This window comes from Apus apus, chromosome 17 (assembly GCF_020740795.1).
Source record: "Apus apus isolate bApuApu2 chromosome 17, bApuApu2.pri.cur, whole genome shotgun sequence".
Lineage (NCBI taxonomy): Eukaryota > Metazoa > Chordata > Aves > Apodiformes > Apodidae > Apus > Apus apus.
In genome coordinates, this window is record NC_067298.1 from 11,061,454 (window position 1) to 11,088,299 (window position 26,846).

General features: G+C 47.6%; 1 long non-coding RNA gene across 3 annotated transcripts; it reads right to left on the reverse strand.

The window, feature by feature from the left end:
- Positions 1-1,970: 1,970 nt before the first annotated feature.
- LOC127391748 (uncharacterized) lies at positions 1,971-26,846 on the reverse strand. Of its 3 annotated transcripts, XR_007891113.1 has the most exons (8): positions 26,667-26,846; positions 25,994-26,075; positions 11,893-12,037; positions 9,576-9,693; positions 8,624-8,717; positions 6,364-6,630; positions 4,278-4,412; positions 1,971-2,233 (listed from the first exon to the last, which is right to left on the reverse strand). It is a non-coding gene; the product is annotated as an uncharacterized LOC127391748 (long non-coding RNA). The 3 variants fall into 3 exon arrangements; XR_007891112.1 differs by lacking the exons at positions 25,994-26,075; positions 26,667-26,846 and adding an exon at positions 17,722-21,897 and having other exon boundaries at positions 6,364-6,444; XR_007891111.1 differs by lacking the exons at positions 25,994-26,075; positions 26,667-26,846 and adding an exon at positions 17,722-21,897.

The window sequence follows — 26,846 nt, forward strand, 5'->3', positions numbered from 1 at the left end:
TGTCATAGAACCACGGGGGTGAAAGCTAGAAGTTGTCTAGTAGTTTTCCCAGGGCTCAAGGCATATGTACTAAGGAGCAGGAAACCTGCTCCTTTCATCCTACCTAACATGGCCCAGACAAAACCTTGGGATATTTCTCTACAGGTGGTGATGCTGAGCTTAACCATCTTCACCTGAGTTCTCCCCTCTGCTTGGCCACAACATCTTCCTCTCGTTTGGCAAACTGCTTTGCTTTGCAGACACCCTTTCCCTCCACAGGTCTGCTTTTCTAGTCTGTTTACATGCTGTCTGGGCTACTCTCTTGCTCTGGCTTTTGTGGTTTGTTTTATTACTATTATTTTAGAGCACCATCAAGCAGAACAAGGCAACTCAATGAACCCAGGGCTTTAGCAGTTGCAGAACTACAAGTATCCTGTGCTGAAACACATGGCACAGGGAGGGGCAGTGTCACAACCCAGGGCCTGACCTGTTTGATTCAGCTGCCCACAAAAGCACAGTCTCTCCCTACTGTTAATAAATCAAACACACTCAGAATTTACCTTTTGTGAATGTAAAAGTTGTGCAGAATGATCCCCCCCTTTTTTTTTTTTGGTCAAATAAACCCCCCCCAGGGTGCCTCTGCTTAATAATTGTGAGATTTACAGAGCAAAGAGGAAAGGCTTTAAACAGTGTAACGACCCCGCCACAGAGCACTGGGGCATTTTGCTGCACACTTTGCCCATAACTGTCCCCGAGTCACACAGGGGGCATTAAACACCCACTGCAGAGTGGGAGGGGTCCCTGGGCTGTCCCTCTCCCAGCAACACCCCCCCAGGCTGCCCCTGCAGCACAGGCTGGTGCTGTTGCCCTGGTGAGGCCACAGCTGCTCCTCAGGGCTGGATCCTGGAGCCCAGATGAGACCATTCATTTCACACCACAAATTTCCCCCTCCTGACACACCCCCGTTCCACACACCCCCCCATCCCCCCCGCCTCCCCTCCCCCCCCACACTTTCTTTTATCAAGTTTCAGTATAATAAACAAAGAGGACAATATTATTTCACTGGCAAAGACTCCAACTCATGCACAAACAGTTTTCAATACTGGCACGTGCAGGGACTTTTTTCCCACCATACAGTGGCCAGGCAGAGCCATATCAGTCCTAAAGGCTCGCCTGGCTGGCTTTGTGTGCACACTTTGGGTCTCAGAATGACTTCCAGCAAGTTTCTTCTCTCCTCCAGGCTTCTGCTGCCCTTTTAGGTGGTCCATTTGGATACAAACTCTTCTGGTGGAAAGTCATGAATTTACGCCTTATTCTTGGCTTGTGCCAAAGCCCTTCCCAACAGACTGGAGCTAAACTGGTACCTAACGAAGCGGGACAAAGGGTCAGAGGCAGCTGAGCCCACCTCCATCACTCTGTCCTCTTGGCTTTTGCTGCAGGTGCCCTTAACCATGACCCCTGGACTCCAACAGAACTTTGGTTATAAATATAAGCCATATTTCATGTATTTGCTAAGTTGAGTCTATAAATTTACCTATTGCTAATTCCACAACAGAGCAGCAGCAGAGGCTAAAGCAGACAAGGACTTTATTTTTATTTTTTTCAGAGTCAGCTGTCACCAATAACAAAAAAACAAACACCCAAACCCAACACAACACACCTGGGTAGGTCTACCAGGCCACTCTCTATTCAGAACAAGCCAAGATTAATTTGTGGCCAAAATTCCTGCTCTAACACCAACTGCTACTTAAGTGATTTTATTTTTTTTTCCTGCAATCATGCTGCAGGTCATTGGTGGAGAAAGAGGTGCTGGAAGCCCCGAGTCCCTGCTGATCACCTGAGCCACACAATGATCCAACCCTCCCCATACCCCATCAGGCCTGTCACCTGCAGGCAGCTCCTCCATTGGAAAAACATGCCATTTTTCCAAAGGTAGGGAGTCTTGGGTTACTAGGAACACAAATCATTACAAGTAAAATTGAATTCCCAATTTATTGTATTTGTTTTATTTATAATTTTATTGCTTATTCCACATTTTCCATGTGTTTCACATCATTCTTGTCCATTCAGGCCTCTACATGGAAACTTGGGCTCTTCTCCACAGCCTAATGTTTGAAGGCTTCATAAACAGCCTCACTTCATTGTTTGCTCCAAGTGTTTCCACCCCAAGAGCCTGGTCCAATGAAGAACCAATGAGTACTGAGTCACACAGGAACCTGAATAATCCCTTAGATAGCAAAAGGAGGCTCAGTTCCTGCAAAAAAATATAAAAATACAATTTAAAAAAACCCAAACAAACAACAAAACAAACCCCCCACCAAACCAAACCCGAGTTGATTCTAGATTCTAGAGTGAAGGTGACTTTACATATCAGGAGCTCAAAAAACAATGCAGTAATTGATGGGAGAGGAGGGGCAAGGAGATTGGATTGAAACATCTGGCGAGGTAATTAGCAGGACTAAAAAGTTTACACTCCCAAACTGCCCTTCCATAATTGCTGGGATGCTGGTGCTGGGTCCCTGCCCCTGCCCGGCGCTCGGCAGCCGCCCTGCCCCGCGCTGCCCCGGCTACAGCTGCAATTAGGGAGGGGGTGACTCTTAATAGCAAGGTCTTGCTTCAGAGTGGGGAAAAATGTTTCTCTAGCTCACATGCGACAATTAAAGATAATTTAAAATGTAAGTAATTGCGCTGGGTTTCTGGAAACTACTGTAGAGGTCTTGTCCCAGGCATCTGACAGGCATGGTGGTGTATTTTGACAAGTTTTGCACAGATTTCCATTAAATACCAACTAGCAGCTCTATTTTCCTTGGAGTCATTGGTCAGGAAATGGAGATTGTGAAAGGTCAGGCCTGGAAGATTTGGAAGGGGATGGAGGTGTTATTCGTGTTCTGATCCATGGGGATCTAGTTCCAACATAAATCCTTCAGTCGCTTGATTCTTGCTTTCTGGGTAGTCTTTGAGCAGGAGGAAAGTCAGGACTGAGCCACAGAGAAAAGCTTCTGTTCAGCTACTTTCACCCCTGCAGAGGTACAAGGCAAGGTGGGACCTACAAAGTGTCTATCTGCTTCTTGGAAATCCACAGAAACCTGGTGAGTCTGGCTTGGGAGACCTGGCAAACACCAAAATGTTTGGTTGGGTCTCCATCCCACCACAAGCATTGCTCTAAACCTCTAAGTTTGTCAAACTACATTTGAAACTGCAACTACTCCAAGGCATCAGCAAGGTCAGCAAGGTGTGAACAGCATGCAGAAGGCACCCAGATACTTTCAGAGGTTCAGCAGTCCCTAGAAGAGTTTTGTATCATGAAAACAGACTGTCAGATGAATTTGGATTCTGCCACATGGTCCTAGTGATAATAAGCCATCTGTGTGCATCATGCTGCACGTGACCTTTCCCCTCTCAATTTTGTCTCCATCACTTTTCTTCCAAGTTCTCTCTGATTTGACCTACATTTAAGTAACCCACCAAATGAGTTAAACATGCCCCCAGTTACCAACATGCTGAGGGAGAGTGTGTCCATCTACATCAGAGTGAAAAATAAACATGTGAAAATAGGATGATCCATAAAATGGCAAAGGACCCATCAGGAATATAATCCCCTTCTGCCACATTTGACTAATTTAGGCTCCTGTCTCAGTTAGTGGGACTCTTGCTCCTAAACCATTTGGGGCAGGGTTTTGAAAAGTGATTGGTATCACAAGAAAACTTGTGCAACATTTTAAAATTGCACTTTTATTTCCTTTTCTGTAGCTGGATTTTTAAATTAGTATCAAAAGCAAGAGTTGATACCTCTGTGTTATAGATGCATTCAGCTTGTGCTGCTGCACAATAAAATTAAATATATTAATAAGATGATCAGGGTGTCTGAAAGCTTTACCCTTTGTATAACTTTATGTAGGTCAAAATATAGATAGGAAATAAAAGCTGGGACCCTCATTATGGCTTTCAAGTGGTTGTCTTCCTGCCTGTAATATTTCAGATCCATTGGGAACACCATGGCAGCTCACCCCAAAGATAAACACATTGTAGGACTTCATAAAAAACAGAAAATGAGATTAAATATATTAAAAAATAAATTAAAAATGTCTTCGAGGCAAACACAGTGAAATTCAAACTTAAAGTGCAGAACCAGAAAAACAAACACAACAAAACAAAACAAAACAAAACACATGAAACTTTAAATTAATTTTTCTTCCTTTCTAAGATGAAACGATGGCAAATAAGGAGATGCCTGAGCCCTTGGTCTTTGTGTTTACCCCCGTGTGGTGTTTTCAATGAGGGACTCAAAGAGAAATTACCTTTGAAACGTGGAGAGAGCTGCAGGTCTTATTTATCCTGACTCTGGTATCACGCGATGGCCGGATCCTTATGGATGAGCTGGGACGGCGGGAACTGCTCTGGGGTTGGGTTTGTAACCCAGAATCTCTTCCTTTCTTTAAAAAAAAAGGAAAAAAAATATTTCAAAAGCCATGGATGTGCTCAGACACAGCACAGCACACGTCACAGTGACCCAGACAGAGGGAGAAGGTCCCGAGAGCAGGGCTGAGCGCGCCTGACAAACGCCCCGCGCGGCCGAGAGCCTTCCTGGCCCTGCCTGGGGCCTGGCCAAGCTGACAGGGGAGGTTTAGATTAACATCACAGGCCTGTCTTCAGCTGCACTCTTAGCATGGCCCATTTGGAGATCTCACCATGTTGGGCTGCACGAGGAACAGGAGGGGGGGGAAAAATAAAGGAAAAAAAAAAAAAAGCACAAGCAAAACTATCCAGGTTTTTAACATCAGCATCTTCCCTGCTAACCTTCCCAACCCCCAGCTCCTCTGCCCTGGTCCTGGGAGGGCAGCTTTTAAATATGTTTTTGAACACATAACACATAGGAAAATAACACTATAGAAACTTGGCAATGAGTTTGCCTCAAGTAGCCAACTTGGGCATGGAAAAAAAAAATTAGACAATAAAAGGTCGTTTCTAGCCAAGTTTTAAGTGAGTATACAATACATACCTCCCCCCCCCCCTTACTCTTTGCCTCAGTTATTGGCCAACTTGGCTGGGAGCTGATGGAAAACACTGAAATGGAATTACTGTAATTGGAGGGTTTTTTTTTTCTTTTCGACCAAGCAAAAGTTCTTATAAGCAATAGTTTAATTACAGCACAAGAGTAACACAGACACGCTCTTAAGGATGCATCACCAAAACCAACCAACCCTCTTCTCAGCACCACACTTGAAATGAAGGGTAGCTCACGAGCACCAGGGGTCTGACACTGCTGCTGTTTATGATTTTGAAAATTATCTATTATTAAGTATTTCAGGTGGATGGTTGATTAAGAGCAAGCTCCTCACTGGTGTAGGCTGCGTATTCACTGTTCCAGACCTCAGTGTTCCTTGGGTGGTTTGTTTCTTTGGGCTTTTTGTTTTTCAGAAAGGCAGATTAAAAAAAAAAAAAAAATTAAAATAAATACGGGCATTTCCTGTATTTAAATAAGAACAACAGTTTCCTCTCTGCCAAATGTCAATTAAAGATGGCAAGTGCTTTTCAAATAGAGCTGATCTTACATTTTCTCATATTCTCTTGGAAATGTCCTTCCAAGTTGGATGACTATTTTTTTTAATACCTGAAGGTTTTGCCAGATACATTTACCTCTTTGCATTTATATTTTTTTTTAATTCTCACAAAATAAGAATCTTAAGTAAAATAAGTAAATCATAGTTCCATTTCTATTTATGCTACTGGAAAATGGGTGGAAGCTGCAGCAATGGAAAAAGCAAAATATCTTCAGTTTGGAGAGGCTCATTTTTTAAACAGAAAATATTCATGGCCAAACTAATTGTGCAAAGAGAAAGGTGCTTTGTCCCTGGTAATATTTCATATCCAAGCCCACGTTGGTGGCAAGAGGTAAGCAGGGAGCAACTGGGAAGGGGGTGTGGGTGGAGCGCATGGCCATGGCTGTCACGAGGGGTTTGTGCAAACCCACAGGCAGCTTCTCCAGCCCATGACCTTGGCAGTGGATGAGGTGCTGCAGTGATGGAGCAGCCAGCCCTGGGGCAAGGGTTGTTGCTGTTTACTGGTGCTACTGGGGGGGTTCACAGCCCACCAAGCCTTGTCAAGCTCAACACGTGTAAGGCAGGTGGGGCGATCACTAATTATACCCCTTGGGGAGGACTTACATGACCTAACACATCTAGCACACAAGAAGTCCATCCCACACCGTGTAGATGACATTTGTTACCTGGCATGACTGGTTCTGTGCTGCAGAAGCAGTGAGCTGGATGGAAAGTCAACATGGTGAGTTATGCCCGAGTACGTTGGATGCAGCATGTACAGACTTGACTTGTGACAAAGGCAGTGGAGAGACTGGCCTCTCTTGCACCTTTGTCTTCAGCTCACCTGTTAGTTGTGCTCCAGCAGAGCTGCTGAGAACTTCAACCACCCAACAGACGTGTGTGCATCAATGGACAAACAGAGGAGCTGTAACCACAGGATGACATGCTCAGCGAGGCTGGCTGAGGTCCTGGTGCAGCTGAAAGCAACTTGAGGCCTGGCCAGCCCGAGCAGAGCATTTCGTTGTTGTTGTTTAAAAATTATATTCATGAAGACCAGGAATTGGGCAAAGCTCCCCTCTTCTCATCAGGCCAATGTGCTCTTCTGCAACTGCTAATATTGAAAGAAGGGGATGGGGGAAAAAAGAAACCTCAGAAAGTAAAACTTATTTGGCTCTGCTGATTAAAGCCAGTTTGTGTTTCATTGTAAAAGGCTGTGTTTGCTGGAGGTTTATTCAGTTCTGGTCTCTTCCATCCACATAAGGTTTGTTTTAATGACTGTGGAGTTATATGAATCTATTAATTCTTTTTCCCCTGAAGGTTCCATAGTAACAATGCCTGTTATTTTCATACAGCACTTTACAGCCACGCGTCTGGAAATGCATTGCAAATGAGCAATTAGTGTCAGCCCTATTTTGAAGATGGAGAAACTCAAGCAGAGTCCAAGCAAGACAATTCCTAAATAGCAATGCCAGAATCAGGCCTTTAGCTTGGTCTTGAAAAAAACTGGAGCTAGAGCCCGGAGTAAACTCTCAAAGACAGTTCAGCACAGACAAACACAAAGCATTGCATCCAGGGAAGGGGAAGGACTGATGTGGGGAATATCTGCTGATCAAGGTCATGGTGAAATTAAACAAGAGTCACCAGTCATCTACTTTTATAAGACAGGCAACTGGACCAGGAGGTAGAAATAGGATGATGGCCAGCAAAGTCCTTAGGAGATGCTATTTCCTGCCACCAACCCTGGGATTCTTACCAGGGCTGCAGCATCCTGGGTTGCCTGGCTCTGGATGGTGCTCCTGAGCTGCTGCTCCTGGACAGGCCACCTGAGAGGAGCTCCCAGGAGCCACAGAGAATTGAGGTTGTGCCAGGTGGGTGGGCTGGGTGATGGCAGAGAGCTGGGAGGAGCTGCTGGCAGAGGGGGAAGTGGGGCAAGAGGAGAGATAGGTGGGGAGCCACGGCGTGTGTCACTGCTGATCCCAGGAACCTGCCTATCCATCATCCTGCAGGAGCAACACGTGGATCTAATTCCATAACACCAGGCCTCACTGCACCATTATCCACATAAATCCTGAGGCCCTGACACCAGCCTTTTCATCATCTAACTGGAGTTTGTGGGGAAGAGGGAGAGGAGGGAGCGTAGGGAGGGAGAGATGGTTCCCAGCAGCAGGCACGGCTCCTCTTTCCTCGTGGCCTTTCTCCTCCCTAATAAGCCTCTCTATTTCATGTATCAGCTGATAACATGTGGGTCCTATTTCCCCCACACACACCCTCCCCACATCTGAACTAGATGGCAGATAAAGCTGTCCTGCCATCTGAGGCGTGTTTGCAACTGCTCTGGATTCAAAGAAGAAAAACCCTCTGGCTGTAACGAAGCCCAGGTTGGGAGGGGCTGCCCAGCCTGCCCCAAGTGCCTGGGCTGCCTGTTTCTCTCCTGCCTTCAAGGTTATGGGACAGTTTCTCACCTGGGGTTCCATGCACAGTGAAAAACCTGCTTTTGAATTCTCCTCCCAGACCACTTTACCTCCTTAAACAAATAGTAAATGCACTGAATAATTTCAGTGGCATTAGGAATATATCCATGCATTTTGGGGCAGAAGATTGAGAGGAGGAGAGTGTTTAATCCAAAATAGTTTTCTGTGTGAAAAAGAAGTAGTGGATTTTTTTTATTATTAACAGAATAGACAATAAATCCAGAAAATCTGCAATTTTAAAATCAAAAGGGAGGGATTAATGGAGAAAAAATTCTCCCTCTTTTCTTTTTGTGGCTGGAATTAATAGAAGTTATTTGGGGCAAAGACGTGGGATGCAGTGGAAAGAAAAATTGTTTGATCAAATGAAGTAACGGAGAAAGTATCAACTAAACACAGATATTTTCACCATCAGACCCTTCTGCCTGATATGTGTAACATGAAAATGTAAAAAGTCTGCAATGGTCCCTCAAGAAGATTTCCATTCCTTCAGAATTTCCATCCACTGTCAGCTTTGCTGGCAAGGAGCATCATCCTCTAGGTTCACAGCAAAGCAAAACATTGAAATCCCATAATTTGAAATCAGTTGGAACTTTGGGGAGTGGGAGGCAAAAGCAAGAGAGCAGGAGGACTCACATCTCCTGGGACCCAGACAAACATTCCATGATGAAGAGCTTCCAGCACTTCCAGGTGGCTCTCAGTTGCTGCAAGTCCTTGAAGGGTCTCCTTCCTAAAAACCAAAGAAAGACAATGAAGCCAGTGCAGAGTCCAGGACCAAGTTTTGTCCTGAAATCACCTCCCAGCACCATCAACAGCATTTTGCCTCATGCATTCACTCATCTACCAATCCACTTGAGTCTAAATTTCCAGCCCTCCTGGAGGGGGACAGTGATGCCACCCAGCCCCGTACCAGGGCTCTGGGGGTCATTTCTGTTGGGAATGTCCCTCTCCTCCACCTGGAGGAGCAGCCCTTGCTAAGCCCTATGATTTGGAACAATCCTCTACCAGGCCAGGAAATGTCAGTTAGTTCAGTGAGGGAGCAGGTCCTGCTCTTTGACACTGCCAGACACCAGAGCTCATGAGAAGTGAAGAGCCAAGGAAAATTAGGAAAAATAGGAAAGAAGAAAAGATACTGAGAGGGGAAAAGATGGTGAATGGCAAGAAGGGAGTTAATGAGAGCCAGAAACGCTAGTTGGAGAAATGTTGATTTTATTTAGCATTAATTGCAGGAAAGAGCCTATAAAGTGTGGTAAAAGATTATTAAGTACCACTATGCAATGCCAGCTTTGTGCCAGCCATCCCTACGAAACAGGTGTATTATTCCTAGTTCCCTAGGTATAAATAAATAATTGCTTTTCCACATCTTTTTTATGATGGCATTTCATTATTTTTTACTGCCATATTGTTATGGCTCCAATTCCTCCAGAACAGCTTTGGGGATCAGCCGGAGAGGGAAGGTGTGTGCCTGTGTGTGTACATGGGCTGGCACGTGTGAGCTGGGTAAGCTGGGAGGTGTCTCAGGTCCCAGCATCCCAAGGGAACATGCAAAGCCTGATCCCTCTGCCCACAGGTGGGAATAAAGTCTCACCTGTGGTCCAAGCTCCGACAGCGATGTCTGGATGAATACAGAGAGGAAAATGAGGGCCACAGCTGCAAGGTGATGTGCATCATGTCAGGGAACTACTCAGCAAATCCAGAGGGAACATCTGTAACAAACAAGTTGTCCAAAGTTACCTTTCCTGGGACAGGGATTGCCCTGGGACAGGATGGTTTGGAGGGTATCACCCTGGTTCAAGCACTGGTGTCATGTCAGGGACACAGAGCCGGGATTTCCTTGAGATATCCCACCCATGACTCCTGTCTGTATGGATTTAGACTCAAAAAGGAAAATAAAGCCTATATTCCACTCCACTTTTAATTTTCTGCCCATGACCTGCCCATATGCTCTTCCCAGCTTTGTTACACACAGACCCTGGTATTGCCTGAGTTAACAACGAGGCCAGACCACATTTTTCCTGAGCAATGTTTATATCAGCATTTTGGGGCTTGTTTTATCGAGTCTCTCACCTCTCAGGAGGAGCCTCAGCAGGGAGATAAGCGCTGGATGCGTTTTCCTAGCAATGTCTTTTGCTTCAGATGAGGCCACCAAAGACGCTGAGGGAAGCAATGGTTCCCTGGAAACGCCTCAGTCCAAGCTCTGACCTGGAACCGCGGGCTCTGCAAATACGCATAAATCTTCAGCTCACGTCCAAGTCACTGCAAGGTTCAGTGCAAACAGCAAAACTGCCAGTGAATCTAACCTAAGCTTTAATCCAACTCCAGCCTGATTTATGACCTCAGGTGGAAACCATGAAGCACGAAGGCTTCAGCCCCAAACCTGATCTACTGCCCCAGCCAGGGGGTGGTTGTTTGGGGCTGAAGAATCAGGACAGCCAGAACCACGGATGAAATTAAACAGCACAGACACGTCCCAACAACGTCTTCAACCCCTGCTCGTCATGTGTTGAGCAAACGTAGCTGACACACATGTGTGAACAGCGCTTCCCTAAATGCAGAATTCTGCAATAGTGCTCTGGTATTTCAGGACACTTATAATGGCTTTTTAATATTTGTTCTCCCAACAAAATATTATCATAGGCAGTAGGAGACAATTATTTTTCCTACTTAAAAAAAAAAAAAAGGAGAGAGCATTTCAGTCTCAGCGACGCAATTTTCTAGGGAAGAACGGGTGTCACATCAGTGGGGAAAGATGCTCCTGTTGTTCTCTGCTGGCAAAGATCCCTCCCAAGCCAGAAGCAGGAATTATTATCTCCACAGAGCATTAATGAGGCCATTTCCTCTCCTTCTCTGGCCCTCGTTATCTCTCTACATATTAGCTTGGAAAAACTAACCACAACAACAATTAGCATGAGATCCCCAGGGACATGACCAAGAGGACTTTTGACTGGTCTCCTTATCAACACTGCATATCACCAGTAACCTCCAAATAATCACTCTCCATCAACCAGCCCTTGAATTTTGAATCTCTTTCATAGTTTGGCTGAGAAATTGGTGGGTGGGGAGGGGAGGGATGGGTGAGGGAGGGGATTTCTGCATCATTACCACACTGAAAGGCAGCCACCAAGAGCTGCTCAGCTCCCAGCCTGCAGTTTACAGCCTGTGTTGATGTGGGCTCACAGCTGTAACATCTGTATCCCGTCCTGCTGCCAAGTTTGTCTTTTTTCCAATACTTGGCATCTCCCCCTCCCTGTGTGCACGTAAATCTCCAAAGGGAAACACTGCATCATGGGCTTGGACCAAAAAGGTCATCCCAGGCAGGACGTTATAGCAACACCTGCAACGCGCCGCAGCTTTTCCAGCCCCGACCACGGTTGTTGTGGCCGTGGGCTCCCACCACCCCCAGCACCCCCAGACAGCCATGAGCTCATAAGCTGCCACGCAGATGGTTTAAACCAGCCCATGGTGACCCTTTGGGTCAGGGGGCAACGAGAAATGGGTCACCTGGGCACTGGGGGATTGGGAACAGCAAGGCTGTGGGTGCATCCGCCCCATGCAGAGCCCAGGCCAGGCTCAGCAGGGTAGAAAGGGCAGATGCCAAGTCACAACAGAGATACCCAGAGCAACCCGTGGGCCAGGAAATGGGACAAACTGCACTCCTGGTTGAGCAGCACCCAGAATCACAAACTCTCCCTCATTGCCACTTCCAAGCATTTCAGTTACAATTTTCTTCCATTTCTTTAGGGAAGGTGAGGGACCACTGCCACAACACCAAAGCTGGAGAACCTTGTGGTTCTCCCCCAACCCTGCTGGGTGCTGTGCAAAGGAAGCTGGAGGAGAAAGGCCCTTCCTGAGGGCAGCTCTGTGAAAGTGGTGTGACCCTGCTCCTGGGAGCATCACCAACATACCTTATCTGTTCTTCACCCCTCTGCAGCCTTCAGAGTCTTTACCAGGTTCCAAATACTCGTGACACAGCCTCTCCCACCTTCAGAGGGGCTGGACCAGCTGGAGGTGCTCAGGAAAACATCTCTGATGCTGAATGGGTTTCATTTGCTGCAAAAGTAAGAGATAAATCACCTTTATACCACACGAGTTTCTTCAAGCAGACAAAACCTAAGGCAGATTCCTGGTTTTCCATAGCCACTTCTCATCCCTAAGACATGTGGGCATAGACGTCACAAAAAAAGCTGCCTGTCCCCAGCTCTCTCTTCTAAAGCTTCACATGTTTGTCCTGCTCTGAGCAAGGATTTCTTGAGGTGGATTTTGGTAAAACATAATCCCAAGGGCTCGTTTGCTCCCTATCTTTCAACAGAAAACTGAGAGATTCCCAGCTCTTCCCACAGAAAACAAGCAGGCTTGAACTGAAGGAGTTTCTGCAGGACTTACCTTGTAAATGAAATGAGATTAGCCACAAAGTTTTCACCTTTTTTTTTTTTTTCAATTTCAAGTGAAAGAAAGAGTGTGACAAGGAACCAGGATTCTGTCTGCCATGGAATATTCCTGCAGTACTTGGGGCTGCGGTTTATTTTACTAGTGGTGACTAGTTCAAGCCACATTTAGTCAATAAATATGAGATATGAGGTCACTCTGCCATTTAGCTGTTACCCTGTCTACATATTTCACAGCTGGGCAGTAACCTTTTAACTAGCGTCTACCTTGGTGGGGAGTCTCCATAAAAAAAGAGCCAGGATCCATTGGTCGTGGTGGGGGATCAAGGCACCACGGAGCTTTCTGGGCAGGCTGAGTGGGAGAAAGGGAAAGCTCAGGGCTCTGCTTTGCACTTTCTCTCACTGGTTCCCAAGGATGCAGCACACAGAGGGTGCAGGAGCCCTCCGAGCTGGCCCTGCATCTCCACACAGATGATGGGTGAGGATGCAGCATGTCTCATATGCTGAGTTTTACAGTGAGTTTCTAGAGAAATGGGCCAAAAGACAAATTTCTTCAAGTTTCCAGAACTGACCTACGTGAGTCAAACATTTCCAAGGGGTTTGTTTCTCTTCTTATCCACGTCTTATAGCATTTAACAGAAATTCAGGTTTAAAGGTTAATTCTGCTTTTCCTGTGTCCATAGCTTCTCCTCATGGCCTTTGCTTTGGGATGAGGAGGACATTTCCCTGGCTTCTGTGCTGGTATCTCAGGGCTAAGTTGAGTTAAGCTGGAGCATCCCCAAGTCCACCATTAAACAGGCATAATACTGCAAAGAGAACAAGCTTTGCCTCATGGTCTCAAGTATAACCAGGAAGAGAAGCTGCACCCCCAGCCCTGCCCTAATTTGAAACGTCAAGGGTTTCAAATAAGTGGATCTTCTGCTGCCATTCCTGTAATCCTGTGTTGTGCCCATCCTGCTCTGCCACTGGCATGGTCCCACTGAGGGCTCAGCCCCAGAGATGGTGGCAGCAAGCCACAAGAAAGCAGTGAGCGTGAGAAGGGACCCAGGCCAACTCACCTGGCCTGGCTCCAGAAAGGTATTTAGGTATCTAACAGAAATTAAATGCTTCAGTGGAGATGGCGAGAAGTGGGCAGAGAAAAAAGCAAACCAGGGAGGGAAGGAGGCCATGTTAGAGCAGCCAGCTGGGGACCAGGCCATGGAGCTGGGCTGCTTTACACCAGCTCTGCCCATCAGGCTTCTGCACATGTGTTAGAGACAAAGGGAGACCCTGGACCTCAGCTGGCCTCATCGTTCCCTTCAAACTCCTGTATCTGCAATGAGACCATCAAGAGCGAACCCAGCAAAGGGGAAGAAGAGGTGCCCACCCTGCAGAGCAAGGTTCTAGACAGTCCCTTCCAATCTTTGCACAGACTCCCCAAGAAGGGAGCCAGGAAAGCAGCTGCTGGGCTGGGTGAGCTCCTGGCTCCTGCCCTCCAGCACGCCGGGAATCCCAGCTGGGCTCTCCCTGCCCAGCATCACGCCTGGGACTCAGCACCAGCAGACACGGCTCCGGCGCCTGGAGACAAGGTAGCTCCTCCCAGCTCTGCTGGAGTCACCAAAACCAGAACCTCTTCTGTCAGCTGCCTTTTATAGGGCTATAAAACCACAAGTTGGTGTCCGAGCCTGTCAGACATTGGCCAGCATCAGCCCCTGCCACTTTCACCACCACCTTCCTGGATCCCACACACGCCTGGGTCCCTGCTCCCTCCGTCTCCAAAACCACCACCCTGAGGGACCCATATGCCTCAGATGGACAAGTGGACATGGAAAGATGGACTTGCAGCAATGCCAGATGGACTTGCCCAAACAAAACAGAGGCTGAGCAAGACAGAGAAATGCCTTTCTTTGGAGCACCCCCAGCCCAATAATGCTTGGTGGCACAAACAACCCCTGCACCACCAGCACAGCACCCACCCACCCACCCACCCCTCTGCTGCAGCCCCTGGCCCCTCACAGCAGGTTGGGACCAGGCAGTCTTGTCACACACTATTATCAGACACCACTAATAATGTGGACACTTGTAATGCTGGGCCCAGGGACAAGAACAACATGAAATAACACTGCACCCACCCACTGAGAACACCGAGTGTGTCACACTCCTCTGTGTCATGTGTTTAAAAATATCTCTACTGACGGCCTTTTTTTTTTTCTTTTTTTCCCCTTTTCTTTTCACATTTATTTCTATTTTTTGAACACCTCACTCAGCCAGGTGGAAAAAGTTTGCATCAGAGCTGAAGCAGAGGATGGTGACGGGTGTCTGCTTGTGTTACACTCAGTAGGAAGGGGAAAGAGAAAAAACAAGGTTTGCAATTACATGTTCTTTGTGGCGAGGTGTGGCCATTGGCACGGGCAGAGGTTCCAGCCTCAACCACACAGACAGATGCTCCTGGACGTGGCTTTCCTGGCCAGTGGAAATACACAGGCAGGGGGAGCAGGCAGCTGAGATTTTATGGGAGCAAAGGGATTAGAAGCTAATTGAAAGGCTGAGGAAGAATTTGGTCCTCCTGAGGGCTTCCGCTTTGTGTTAGTCACTTTGCCCAAAGCTGCAGGAGAAGTTGGCAGCCCCGTGTGACAGGGCTCATGTCCCCTCCAGCTCTGCAGGCACTGGCTCCAGCCCAGGATCCCGTTGCAGTGGGGATCAGCAGGTCCCCATCCAAGGTTAAAGCTGCATGAGCCTCAGCCAGCAAAAACCAGCAGCACACAAGGTCCATATCCTGCATAAACACTTTTCCTACCCTTTCACTGGCTGCAAATCTTGCCCTCCCCCCCAAAAAAAAAACAACAACGTTGTGCTTATATTTAAATTATCAATACACAGTCAGGTTTCAATCCAAAGCATCCACAAACGGAGGCATCTGGGAGCAAGGCACATTTGGAGAACAGCCAAGAGTAAACAAGTCAAATAATGGGTCAAATCACAGGCCTAAGGGGAATGTTGCCAGCTGAGGATCAGGGCTCTAAGGCAAGGCTGAGGGAACTGGCAAGCTGGCAAACAATGGAAGTGCAGAGGAGAGGAAAAAAGCCAAATTTTTTTAAAATAGAGGCTGAATCCCTCTGTGTTGCCCTTGTTCAGCCTCCCAGTCTTGCCAAAATTACTTCAAAGTAAACCAAGGACAAATGCACCCAGGCACATCTTCACACTGAAGACAAGATGTGCCAGAGCAATGCAGGTGTGTGGGAAGCTCCATCTCTTTCCCCTTGAAATTCCTGGTGCCCCTCTGGGGCCAACTGTTCCTTTCCAAACCAGTACAGAGGGGCTTGTGTTTCTAGATGTGATATTTAATCACCTTTTATAAACCTGCCCAGAATTAGTCACCCATTTTTTTGTCTTTTTTCTTTTCCACAAATTTCCAGAACTCCAGAAATTTTGGGCTTTCCTCCTGCCCAACCTCACACTCCAACTGTTTGGGCTCCATCCCATCACACAATCATTCCTGCCAACATTGATCTCCCAGGCACAAGAATGTCCTTTCTACTGCTGTTGATGTCCATCAAAAGAAAACTGACTTGAAATCCACAGCAGAAACAGTCCCATTAAAAGTATAATCCATAACTTAAAAGTATTAAATTATGCTGCCTTAGGTGTTGGGTTTTGCTTGCTGGTGTGGTTTTTTTAAATTGGACAACAGCACAAACACGCACCGACCATCCGAAAGTCCTTTGGTGATGCTCAGGTACTCACATCACCACACGGGATGTGCTAAGCCATGGGAGGTACAACGTGACACTCCCTGTGGAAACCTGCTGGCAGAATTCATCCTTGAAGCCCCCAGAGCCACAGCTGGAGCCCAGCTCCCCCAGAACCCTTAAAACCACCAAGAGGACACGACTCTGTCTGCCCAACGAGGCGTAAAAGCATCAAGATCCAGACAGTGCTGCTTGTCATCTCTTTCTTCAGCCTAATTTAATCATGCAGAGAAAAAGGTTTTGAGCTATTTTTGATTCTTTTTCCAGGATGGGAAAAGGATAAAAACAATGCAATGGGAGGTCCCAAGGTTCCAAACTCTCCCCTTAATTTTTTTTCCCTTCTTGCTTTCGTCCATAATAGCAGGGAGACACCAAGTCAAATTTCTGGCCTAACACGTGGCTGCTGCAGGGTAGGAAAAAAAGCACATGAGTGGTGCCTACAATTGCCATGTTGAAGCTTTCAGGAGGCTCAGTTGTCCAGCTAATTTGATGCAGTTTCCTGTTTTTCTGTAGCAGACAGAGGGAAGGGAAGGGAGATGCAGCTGATCTGAGCTGCTCAACCTTGCTGCTCTTGTGCTCCTGGGCTGAAAGGCTCAGTGTGGTGCACTCACAGCTCCAGCCTATGGTTAATACCAAGCCCAAAGCAGCTTCTCTACTGTGAGGCAACAGAGAGACAAACTGGCTTTTGCAAATGAAAGCCAGGAGATGGGGTTGGATTTTATGGCTTGGCAACAATTCGGGTTTGCAGCACAGACCACAGCTGACCAGCCAGCTTGGAGCTTGCATGACCTCTGAATGGTCATCACTGAGATCCCTCAGGCTCAGAAACCTCTCAGCCTACACTGCTTAACCCTGAAACATGAGCATTAACCTCATCATTATTCCCCAGGTCCAATGATGACACAGCTATCTGAACTCCTCAAAGCCTCTTTGAAACACACACAAACCAAGAGTGTCTGTATGTGAAGGTGCACCCACCGCACGGAGATACGAGGAACATACACACGTGCTGAATGCATTGGCAGGACAGCAATTCCCAGGGCACCACTATGTTTCAGGGAGCCAACTATCTGCCCCAACACTGGCTCAGTACTTTTTTGGGGCTGCTCAAAGCTGCCCCCAAGTTCTCTGAGTCAAGGAAATGCCACTTATAAACAAGCTTCTTTTGGCAACCTTGCCTGAAGGGCAAAACCTGCCCCACCTCCATTTGCCAGAGCATCTGTGCAAATAAACCCAAGCTGCTCCAAGCAGCAGCCATCCCTGCTGCACCAGGCACAGGCTGATGCCTGCTCAGAGCCACAGCCCCGTGGTTAAACATCTGCTGTCCCTAAAGGAATGACCAAGTACAGCACACAGCAATTCCTGACCCGGATGGGCCTGAAAAATCCATTTCATCATCCATACCAGGGAAGGATTTCACTGCAGCCTGTTGGTCCCATCCACCGTCTGGGACTGTGGGACACTGCAGCCAGGGACTTCAAAAAGGACAGGATTATCCTCTAATTGGATTTTGGTCTCAATTTCTGGTCTCAATTAGGGCAGAAGGGAAACCAAATGCAAAGCTGACATGGAAAGCTTCAGACATCTGTAACAACAAGTGGCTAATTTACAACACACCCACCGAGGAGCATGCAGGCAGGATGCAAACCTTCCTCTCGAGGTGACCGGGGACTCCGCTGCTCCTGAGCGAACCCGTGGGTGCTTCAGGTCTGTAAGGAGCAAATATCACCAAACGTCACCTCTCTTCCCCACAGCATCGTGGTGAGGGGGGTGGCACCAGAGGAGCGGATTCAGCAGGTGATCTCTGACTCCTTCCTCCTTCCAGACACAGGCTGAGCTGCGGGAGACAAGCGGGATGGAGGGGGGCAGCACCCCTGCAGCTCCTCTGAGAAACCTCAGGAAACTCAAATCGGTTTCACCTTGAAATCAAACAGAGATTAGGGCCTAACAAGCAACTAAAGCAGAGTAATGGGCTGGGCCACATGTTGCGGCTCAGATGCCATGTGAGGCTAATTACTGCAGCCCAAAGGTTAGAGTGGCTGCTCAAGCATTTCCACATGGGCTGTGAGAGCCAGCCCTGGGCACACCAAGTGAATGAGGCAGTGCAGAGGTACCACCAGCTGATGGGCAGTGCTGCAGGGAGAGGCAGAGCCCGGGCAGGGCAAGCCAAGGCGTCCCTGCAACCAGTGCAGCTACTGGTGTGGCCCTGCCATCCTGTGCCTCTCCAGCACCACCCAGCAAAGGAGCCCAGAGCACTTTAAGGCTAAAGTCAGGCTCACCCTGCTCGGGCAAAGGAGCCCTGGCAGCAGCCCCAGCTGCTGTGTACACAGACACGTGCCTCCATCCCTCCTCCCTGCCCTCCCAGCATAGGAAATGTTACTGGGACATATCCCAGATCACCCAGTTAACTGGCACTAGGCTCTGCCTACCAAACCACTGGAGATGGTATCACCATCTCTGGCACCAGACAGCCCCACTAGTGGAGAGGCTAAGAGCTTCCTTGCAGCTGCCAAAGTCCAATGGCAAGGGAACAGCCCTTCAAATGCAAAAACATCCTCTGCATTCCCACAGCAATCTAGGGCAGCTCTCCCCTCCCTGTTCCCTCCAGGGCATTGCCCCAGAGCCAAGAGATGAGCCCACTTGTCCTTCCCATGGGAAGAGGCTCCAGCAGCTCCAGTGCTGCCCTCCCCTCCAGGGGAGCAGGAGGTTTACACAGTGTTAATGTTTTCCTCCAGGGCTTCAGTTGACATTGTTCAACTGTATCTTGCCAACTGATAGAAGATTTGGATTTGCATGGCATGTTTACACACCCACAGGGCTAAATTCCACCTTGTGAACATGCTGTGGATGCAGTAACCTCAGTGGCTCCACCTCATCCCACTCCTACCATGGCATCACAAAACCAAGGGCCATGCTCCCGAGGAGGGAGCAGAAATTAAATGAATATTTGGGGTGACAAACTCCTCCCTCACACTGCATACTGTGCTGATGTGACAGAAAAATGCAAGGTGGTTTGTTTGGTTTTTTTTAAACCCTCCCCCCAAAAAATGGCATCTTTCTCTCTGAGCCACCAGAGCATCCCCAGAGCTGCTGGGCTGCAGCACCATGCCTGAGCTGCACCAGCTTGGTGCCACCACTTTTTATTTCTGACACTGGTTATAATGATCTGCTGCAGCCACCAAGGAACTCCCAGCAATTTCCACCCTCAGCAGACACAGGTTTTCAGCACTGGCTATTTTTGCTGCCCACAAGTATTTTCATTCAGCTGGTTCAAAATCAGGGCTGTAAATATCACAGGCAGGAGGCCGAGTGGGTGCGAGCAGCTCTTGCTCCATCTAAATCCAAGGGAGATGTTGCCATTCTCACCCACACAGCATGAGATTATTGTTTGGCCCTTTTCCAGAGGGGCTTCCAAGCTGGTTTTCCCTTTCTGCTGAGCAATCTGGAATTTGACTTCCCTCCACTGTGTGTTCTCGGCAGTAGATGTGGGGACCGAGGGTTCAGCACCACAATTTTAAAACTGCTGCTTGAGAAGGGCTGGCAGCAATCCTGGGTTTGTGGAGTGCATCAGCAGTAGGACTGAGACACGAACCCCTGGTGGTCACCAGTGCTCTCCTGTATCAAGGCAAAAAATTAAATGAAATCTCTCAGAGATGGCACAAACAGCAAACAGAGCGGAAAGAACAAACACTTCGGAGAAAAAACAAAACAAACCACAAGGGCTGCGAGCAAAGTGGTTATAGAATATGGAATAAGTTGAAGGGTCTGATTCAGAGAGTCTTGTCTGAGTGTCAGAGGTTCAATACTATTGCCTCCAATTTAAATCATTTTTTAAAGAAGTGCAGAAGAAAGGTGATGAAAGGGCTCTAACGTTGTTCCCTGGTCGGAAAAACACAGCCCACTTGTGCACTGTGGTGAAGTTTTGCATTTTGGCTAGACAGTGCGTGCAGGGCTGTGCTGGAGCCTTTGCTTATTTTGAAAAGTTGAAGCCACCAGTGATCCACGGAGGGAGAAAATGCTCTTTCCTTTGAGGAAGATGCCATAGGAGCAGCATCTTCCGGAGGAAGGGAGCACGGCTGCTCCTGGGGGGTCCGGAGGGGCCAGCACATGCATAAGTGTCTCCTGCTCCAACAATGCATGGATGAAGACCAGATCTTGGACTGCCACCTCCTCATGGTCACTGGCCAAGGCCATAGGATGGTTTGGGTTGGGAGGGACCTTCAAAGATCACCCAGCTCAACCCACCCTGGGCTGGGCCATCTTCCACTAAACCAGGTTGCTCCAAGCCTTGTCCAACCCGACTTTGACTGCTTCCAGCGATGGGGGCATCCACAGCTTCTTTGGGCATCCACAGCTTCTTTGGGCAATCTGCTAGAGTGTCCCACCACCTTCCTTGTAAAACAAACAAAACAGGTCCCAAATCCAGCCCCACAGCCTCAGGGAAGCCCTTTCTCCCAGCAGTGCTCAGCCACACAATGGGGAACCCACTGCCCTCCAGAGAGGATGGAAAAGTCAGGCACAGGCAGCCACAAACAACACCCAAGGGCTGGAAGCAGCCACTTCACTGATGGAAACTGCTTTGCACTCACAGTAAAAACAAAGAAAGAAAGAAAAAAAAAAAGAGGAGATTATTGGAGATTTTTTTTTTTTCTTCTGCATTATTCATGTAGCAGATCTCATGCCCCAGGCTGGGCTGGATAACCTCACCTGAGCACAGATAACTCCTGTCCCTGCACTGAATCCTAGATTTTAAGCCCAGCATGAGCTATTATCATCCATCTCCTTTGTAACCCAGGCCAGAGACTTTTGCTGCTGCATCAACAATAACTTCTGGTTAAGTCTGCCAAAAATCTTCTACATGGATGTTCTCACTGTATTTTAAAAGAGGAGAGAAATGCACAATTAACACCCCTTCCTTACAGCAACCTTGTGGATTTGGAGTGTCCCTGTGTGTGTTTACACTTGTACTGAAAGATAAGTTTAACAATTGTGTGATTTCTTCTTCTTCTTTTTTTTTTTTTTAAAAAAAAACCCTCTCCTCCTGCTTATGCAGTGAGTTCCTAATATCCTGATTGGAACCAGATTTGCATGAATTAGAAGTCGAAATTGGAGCAGCAACTGCTGTGCAGAGGATGTAAAGGGAATAAAATGAATGGGGTATTAACCTTCAACCACTGAATATTAATCAGTGTTTCACAAAAAAGAAAATACAGAGGCTGCCACACTAAATATTTTTAGCATTTATTGACGGGCTTGATTTCCTCTCTCTTTTAGACCTTTTGCTTCCAATCATGGACCATAAAAAAAAAAAAAATCACACAGAAGATGGGGAGGGTTTAGGAGGGGGTGAAATAAAAATAAAGTCCATCAATTTTCTTAAATGCTGGATGATATCTGTGAGTTATGCAACACAGAAAGCCATCTAACAAACAGTACCTTCCCCACAGCAGAGCAGTTCAAAGGCTCATTTCTCCAAGTCCCAAACCAAACAGAAACCTACCCTGGAGCCCAGTGAAGCCTTCGGAAATGAATGCATGATAAAGAAATAAACTTCTTAAAAGCTGAACTTCCTGTGTGCTGAAAGGTAAAATGCAGCCGAAAATCAGCCCAATAAAAGAATCAGCTCATTAAATGAAGACTTTTTTTTTTTTTTGGCCCAGTGTGCTCCAGTGCAGCTCATGGAACAGCTCCATGGAAAGGAAAATAGAAGAACTTACCACAATGCCCCTTGAAATGGTGACATCTCCATTGCACTGGAAATGCTTTGTGTGAGAGCAGTGGCCAGAGCTCGGCTGGAGGCCACATCCCACTGGTCCCTGCTCAGCTCCTCACCAACTGATGGGATAAACTGGGATACAGCTAAACTGGGGTTAGCAGCAGTGGTTCTGCTTCTCCTCAGGGGGTTGTGAGGTGAGCTATGGGGGGAATGCAAAGGGGGTTTGAAGGTTGCTGGGCCTGATGCTGTGACTGAGGGTCCTCAGGGGACTGGGACTCACCAGGGGGCAACGCAGCCCCTGTCACCCCCTGGTGTGAAACAACTGGCAGTGAAACTACATCCAGCTGTACTGGCCAAACCATCTCATCCTCCTGCTTTCTCACAAACAATGTCTAAAACAGCAACAAACCCACACAAGTGGAAAACTACAGAGTCTCTTCTTTGGCCATTTCTGCCCTAAAAAGTCTGGCACGGGGGGATTTTGAGGCCAGATGTCCCTTGAAATCTCTTTTCAGCAGAGACAAGTCTCTCCCTTCCAGACACTGCTGCCCTTCTCAATACACCTTTACAAAACAGAATTCATTTGTTTTCATTAGCTTCTTATCAAGTTACCTGGATTTGTTTCAATACTCAGAATGTATGAGAGGGGGAGAGAGAGGAGAGAGAGAGAGAAAACAGTGGTAGGTTTTCAGGAAATAGCAAGTTCTTTTTCACTGAGATAGAAATCATTTGGCAAGCCACGGTGAAATACTTCTAGGTTCCAGAAGAAAGTAAGGGGGGAAAGCAAGCAAGGAAAGGGAAGATGCTAATGAGCTGCAGAGGAGAGAAAAATAAAGCTTAAAAGAAAATTGAAACAAAAGGGGGGGGGGGGAAATGAAACTCAAGTTGGTCAAACATCCGCATCCAGCTGATGCGTGCAGGGAAACTGCAGCGTGTCTCCAAACCACCAGATAAGGCCCTACCCTCCTTTCCCAGGGAATGGTTAGGGGTAGGTGGCATTAAAGTCCCAGAAATAACCAGCATTTAGACCCTTTTTGCCAAAATAATCCCTAGGCACCAGGTCGGCAAAAATTGTATAGGCCAATTTTCCCTTCTGCCTGAGGGAGACAGAGCCCAGCAGGTACCTGGGGGTGTCAAGAGCCACGAGAGTGTCCAACTTCAGCTCACACTTAACTGCTTTCTGCTTAAATGGCAACAACTGCTGCAGTCCTGCTGGACTCCTTCATCTGGGGCTCTAAAATCTCCTAACGTGTCAGAACCCACTGGGTTTGCTGTGACTCCTGTCCTGCTGCAGCTGAGCCTTACCCAGCACAGTGGAGGATCAGGCCTGACCTTGGCAGGGATCAGCTGCCACCAGGATCAGCTGGAACAGGGCAAATAAAAACCACAGGGGTTTTCCCAGGAGAGGGCCAGAACAGCCCAGCACCTCCCCAGGGAAGTGCTAAGGAGCAGCCTTGCACATGCACTCACACCTCGGCTGGTGGGTGTTTCCCAGCTCTCAGCACACTGAGCAGCAAATCTCAGCTGTTCCATATTCTCAGGCCTTTAATGCTCACTCAGCTTCCCTCCTGGGGAGGAAAAGGGGTTTTTTTTAAATTTTATTTCCTTTTCTTCCTTTGCAATTTCTTGGAAACAAGGCTGCATGCTAATTAGTTTGCAGTTAGAGGCTGCGTCATGGAAAGGTTATCCCTCCCATACCTTTATCATCTGTTTCTTATCTTCAGAGCTGCACAGTCCCCTTAACTCTTGGTGCTCAGGGAGATATGTAAAAGCCCTTCTGCTCTCCCAGAGAAATGGGAAGGAGGAAGAGGCAGCGGCCTCAGCTCACATGTGGATTTTTTGGGGGGAATGAGGAGATGGATCTCTCCTCCAAGCCCCCATTCTGCTGGCACACCATCTCCAGGAGATGTTTGGGATGATGCTGGGTGCTGTGTTCCCATGGGCTGCAGGGCTGTTCCACCAAAGGTGCACTAGCACCTCAGGCTTGTCCTTGCTCAGCATCTCCCTATTCCAACCATATAAACAGTGGCAGGACAGGGCAATGTGCCCCAGGGATGTTTCTGGATGGGGAAAACAAGGCAATATTGACACCATCCTTCAGACCTACTTTGAATTAGTCTCTGCTCTGCCCCAACCTTTGCACCAGAGGCCACAGCAGCATGGATAGGCAGTGGGTGGGAGCCTGCAAAGACACTTGGTCAACTCCCTAGTTGCCATTGCTGGTCCAGCTGGAGCCCTCCCAGAGCAGCTGGGCGGGGGGTGAGCATTTCTCTGCAGAGCTACAAGTTAATGGTTTGTTTAGATCCTAACTAAGCCATGTGACTGAAAACAAGCATCCCTCTGCAGCAAGTGTCTCAGGTCAGAGGTTTGTGTATCTAGCCCCTCACAGCCACACCTTCATTGTAGGTTGCTATAAAAAAGTTTTTTCCCCTTGCACATTTTAAACCTGTCAGTTTAGATTTCCATCACATGCTACTAATGCAAAACATCCCAGGGACTCTCTCTTTGTGGAGCAGGGCTCATCCCAGGCTGTTCCTCCTGCGCTGGGAGGGGAGGAACCTCCTTTGAAGTCCTCCCGGTGATTCATGTCCCAGTCCTTCCTCTCCCCTCCCCAGGAGAGGTTTCCCTCTCCTGACCTGACCTCTTCTCCTCATCTTGGCAGACACAGGGAAGACCAGGTGACCTTCCCAAAAGACCTTCCCAAATCCCAGGTCAAGAAGGAAAGCCTTCCTGCCCTGCAGAACCTTCAACAGTGAGGGGACTCAATTCTTCTGGTTTTACACCCAAACTGGTTTGGATTTAAACATGTGGGAACACAACCTGTTTCAGCCTTACAAACACTCTCCTCTTTTTTTTTTTCATCTGGGAGGGATCTATTAGGATCTTTTTCAGCACTAAGTTCAGGGACTTTGATCAATGATTATGGTGGTGAGACAAACAAAAGCCTTATTTGTTGGCATCCACAATCTCCGTGCTGCATCTTGCTTTGATAATAGCAGAGTGCCAGCTGGATTTTTTTTCTCTCTCTCTTATTTTTTCACTGTTTCTCTTTCTTCCTTTTAACAGTCTGCATTGCTTTTTACCCGCTATCCTGTGCACATGGCTCAGCCTTTCACAAAAACAAAACAAAAAATCCCTAGGTGTGAGAAGATTAAAGATTTTGAGATCTGGACATTTTCAAATCAGAAACACATGTTTAAAATAAACCAGGCTGGCAGACAGCCACCGCTTTAAAAGCCAAAGAGCCATTGCATTAAAATGATCCCCTGAAAGCCTGAAAAGAATAAGAGCATCAGCATTCCCTCCACCACTCCAGGAGAGCCAGGACAACAAGTCCATGGGGCTTTACCATGCATCTCCATGGTCTGTGCTGTCTCTAACCCACACAAACATCGTAACAATTTTTTGGCCAGCCCTGGTGATTTCTGTTTGCACACACTCTGTCCATCCATCCCCCAAGCTTCAGCATGCTCAGTCTCCTCTGAGAAGACCTCAAAGCCCAATTTCTTTCCCAAATCAGCTGCCACCAAGATCTCCAAGGGAAATTGCAAGGACAAAAGCTACAAAAGCTCCAGTTTCACCTGAATTAATCAGACAAACAAGACAACCACCCTGCAAAGGACAAGGGAACAGCCAGAGCTTTCTCTGCTCCTGTGAATGAAGCATCCAGCCCTACAGGGAGGTGTGGAAGCAGAAGCAGCTGAAGAGCATTGCTGGATCCAAGACTCGCAGCTCGGCCAGGTTGCTGCCAACAATCAGGAGGAGGTGGCTACATGCTGCCTCTTCCCAGACACTTTCTGCCTGGAACATCCAAGGTGTGCATCAGGGCTCAGATTGGCTCATCTCCCAGCCAAGACCCAGACCATAAAATCGTACATGCTGACCAAACAAGATCTCAAGTCCAGTCCTTGATTTAGGTCAAATGTGCATTATCTCACCAGCAGCAAGTGCTGCACAGCCCTGGGGACCCTGAGCTACCTTCAATTTTGCTGGCATGAGTGTTGAGCAGAACCCAACACAGCTGAAGTGTCTGCCCAAGAGAGTCCACCACCGCTGGGATGGAGCTGCAGACTGCCAGAGCATCCCAAATCACCAAGTTACTTCCCACATGACAAGTCAGATGCATTTCCAACCAGTAGCAGCACATCCCAGAAAGAAAACCAGCCACTTTTCTCACCACCATCCAATTGTCTTCCTCCTGGCGTTTTCCCAGTTTTAGCAAGAGAACCATCCAGAGCAGGACTCAGGGTTTTGGAGACCTGATGGATGAGGAGGAAAAAAAAAGAATGAACATAATTACCTTGCCATGATGTTCAGAACCTGCTTTAGAGGGAATAATAATCTTCATCCCACAGTTGTTTATAGGGCCTTTAACTCTTCCCTTTATACAGGGGGGTTTCTGAAATCTATTTTATTAGGGGAAAAAGATTTGAGTGCATTAGGCAAAGTGCCAGTAGCCATGGCAACCGCGGATTTTTCCATCTTCATTACAAGTTCAAGTAAAACCTTCATATAAAATCTAAATGAAAGGCCACATTATAAGTCCATTTTGAAATGTTTGCCTGGAAGTAAAACTTTGGACTGCATCCTTTTTTCTCCGCGGAACACTCCGGTTCCACGCGGAACACATTTTTCAAGTCAGATTTTTGTTTTCTTTCAAATTTTATTCCGTTTGCTCATACAGGGTGGGTCGTCTAGTGGTTAGAGCAAGGCATCAAGGCAACTGGTTTCCAGTCTCAGTCTGTTCCTGATCAGGCAGGGAGCGTTCCCAATTTTATCCAGGTGACTTAGGCAAACTCTGTCAGCTCTAACCACCCCCACCACAACCCCCCCTTTTTTTCCTTCCTTACCAATAAAACAGTGATGATAATTATTGTCCTGAGGTCGCACCAGGATTCACTCCTAAGCATTGACAAGGAAGTGGCTCCCCAGAAGAGCAGCTCATCTCTTCCACTGCGTCTTCTCCTGGCTCTGGAAGCCAGACTGAAAGGTTAAGGAGAGGTAGCAGGTAGAGGATGGCACAAATTGCC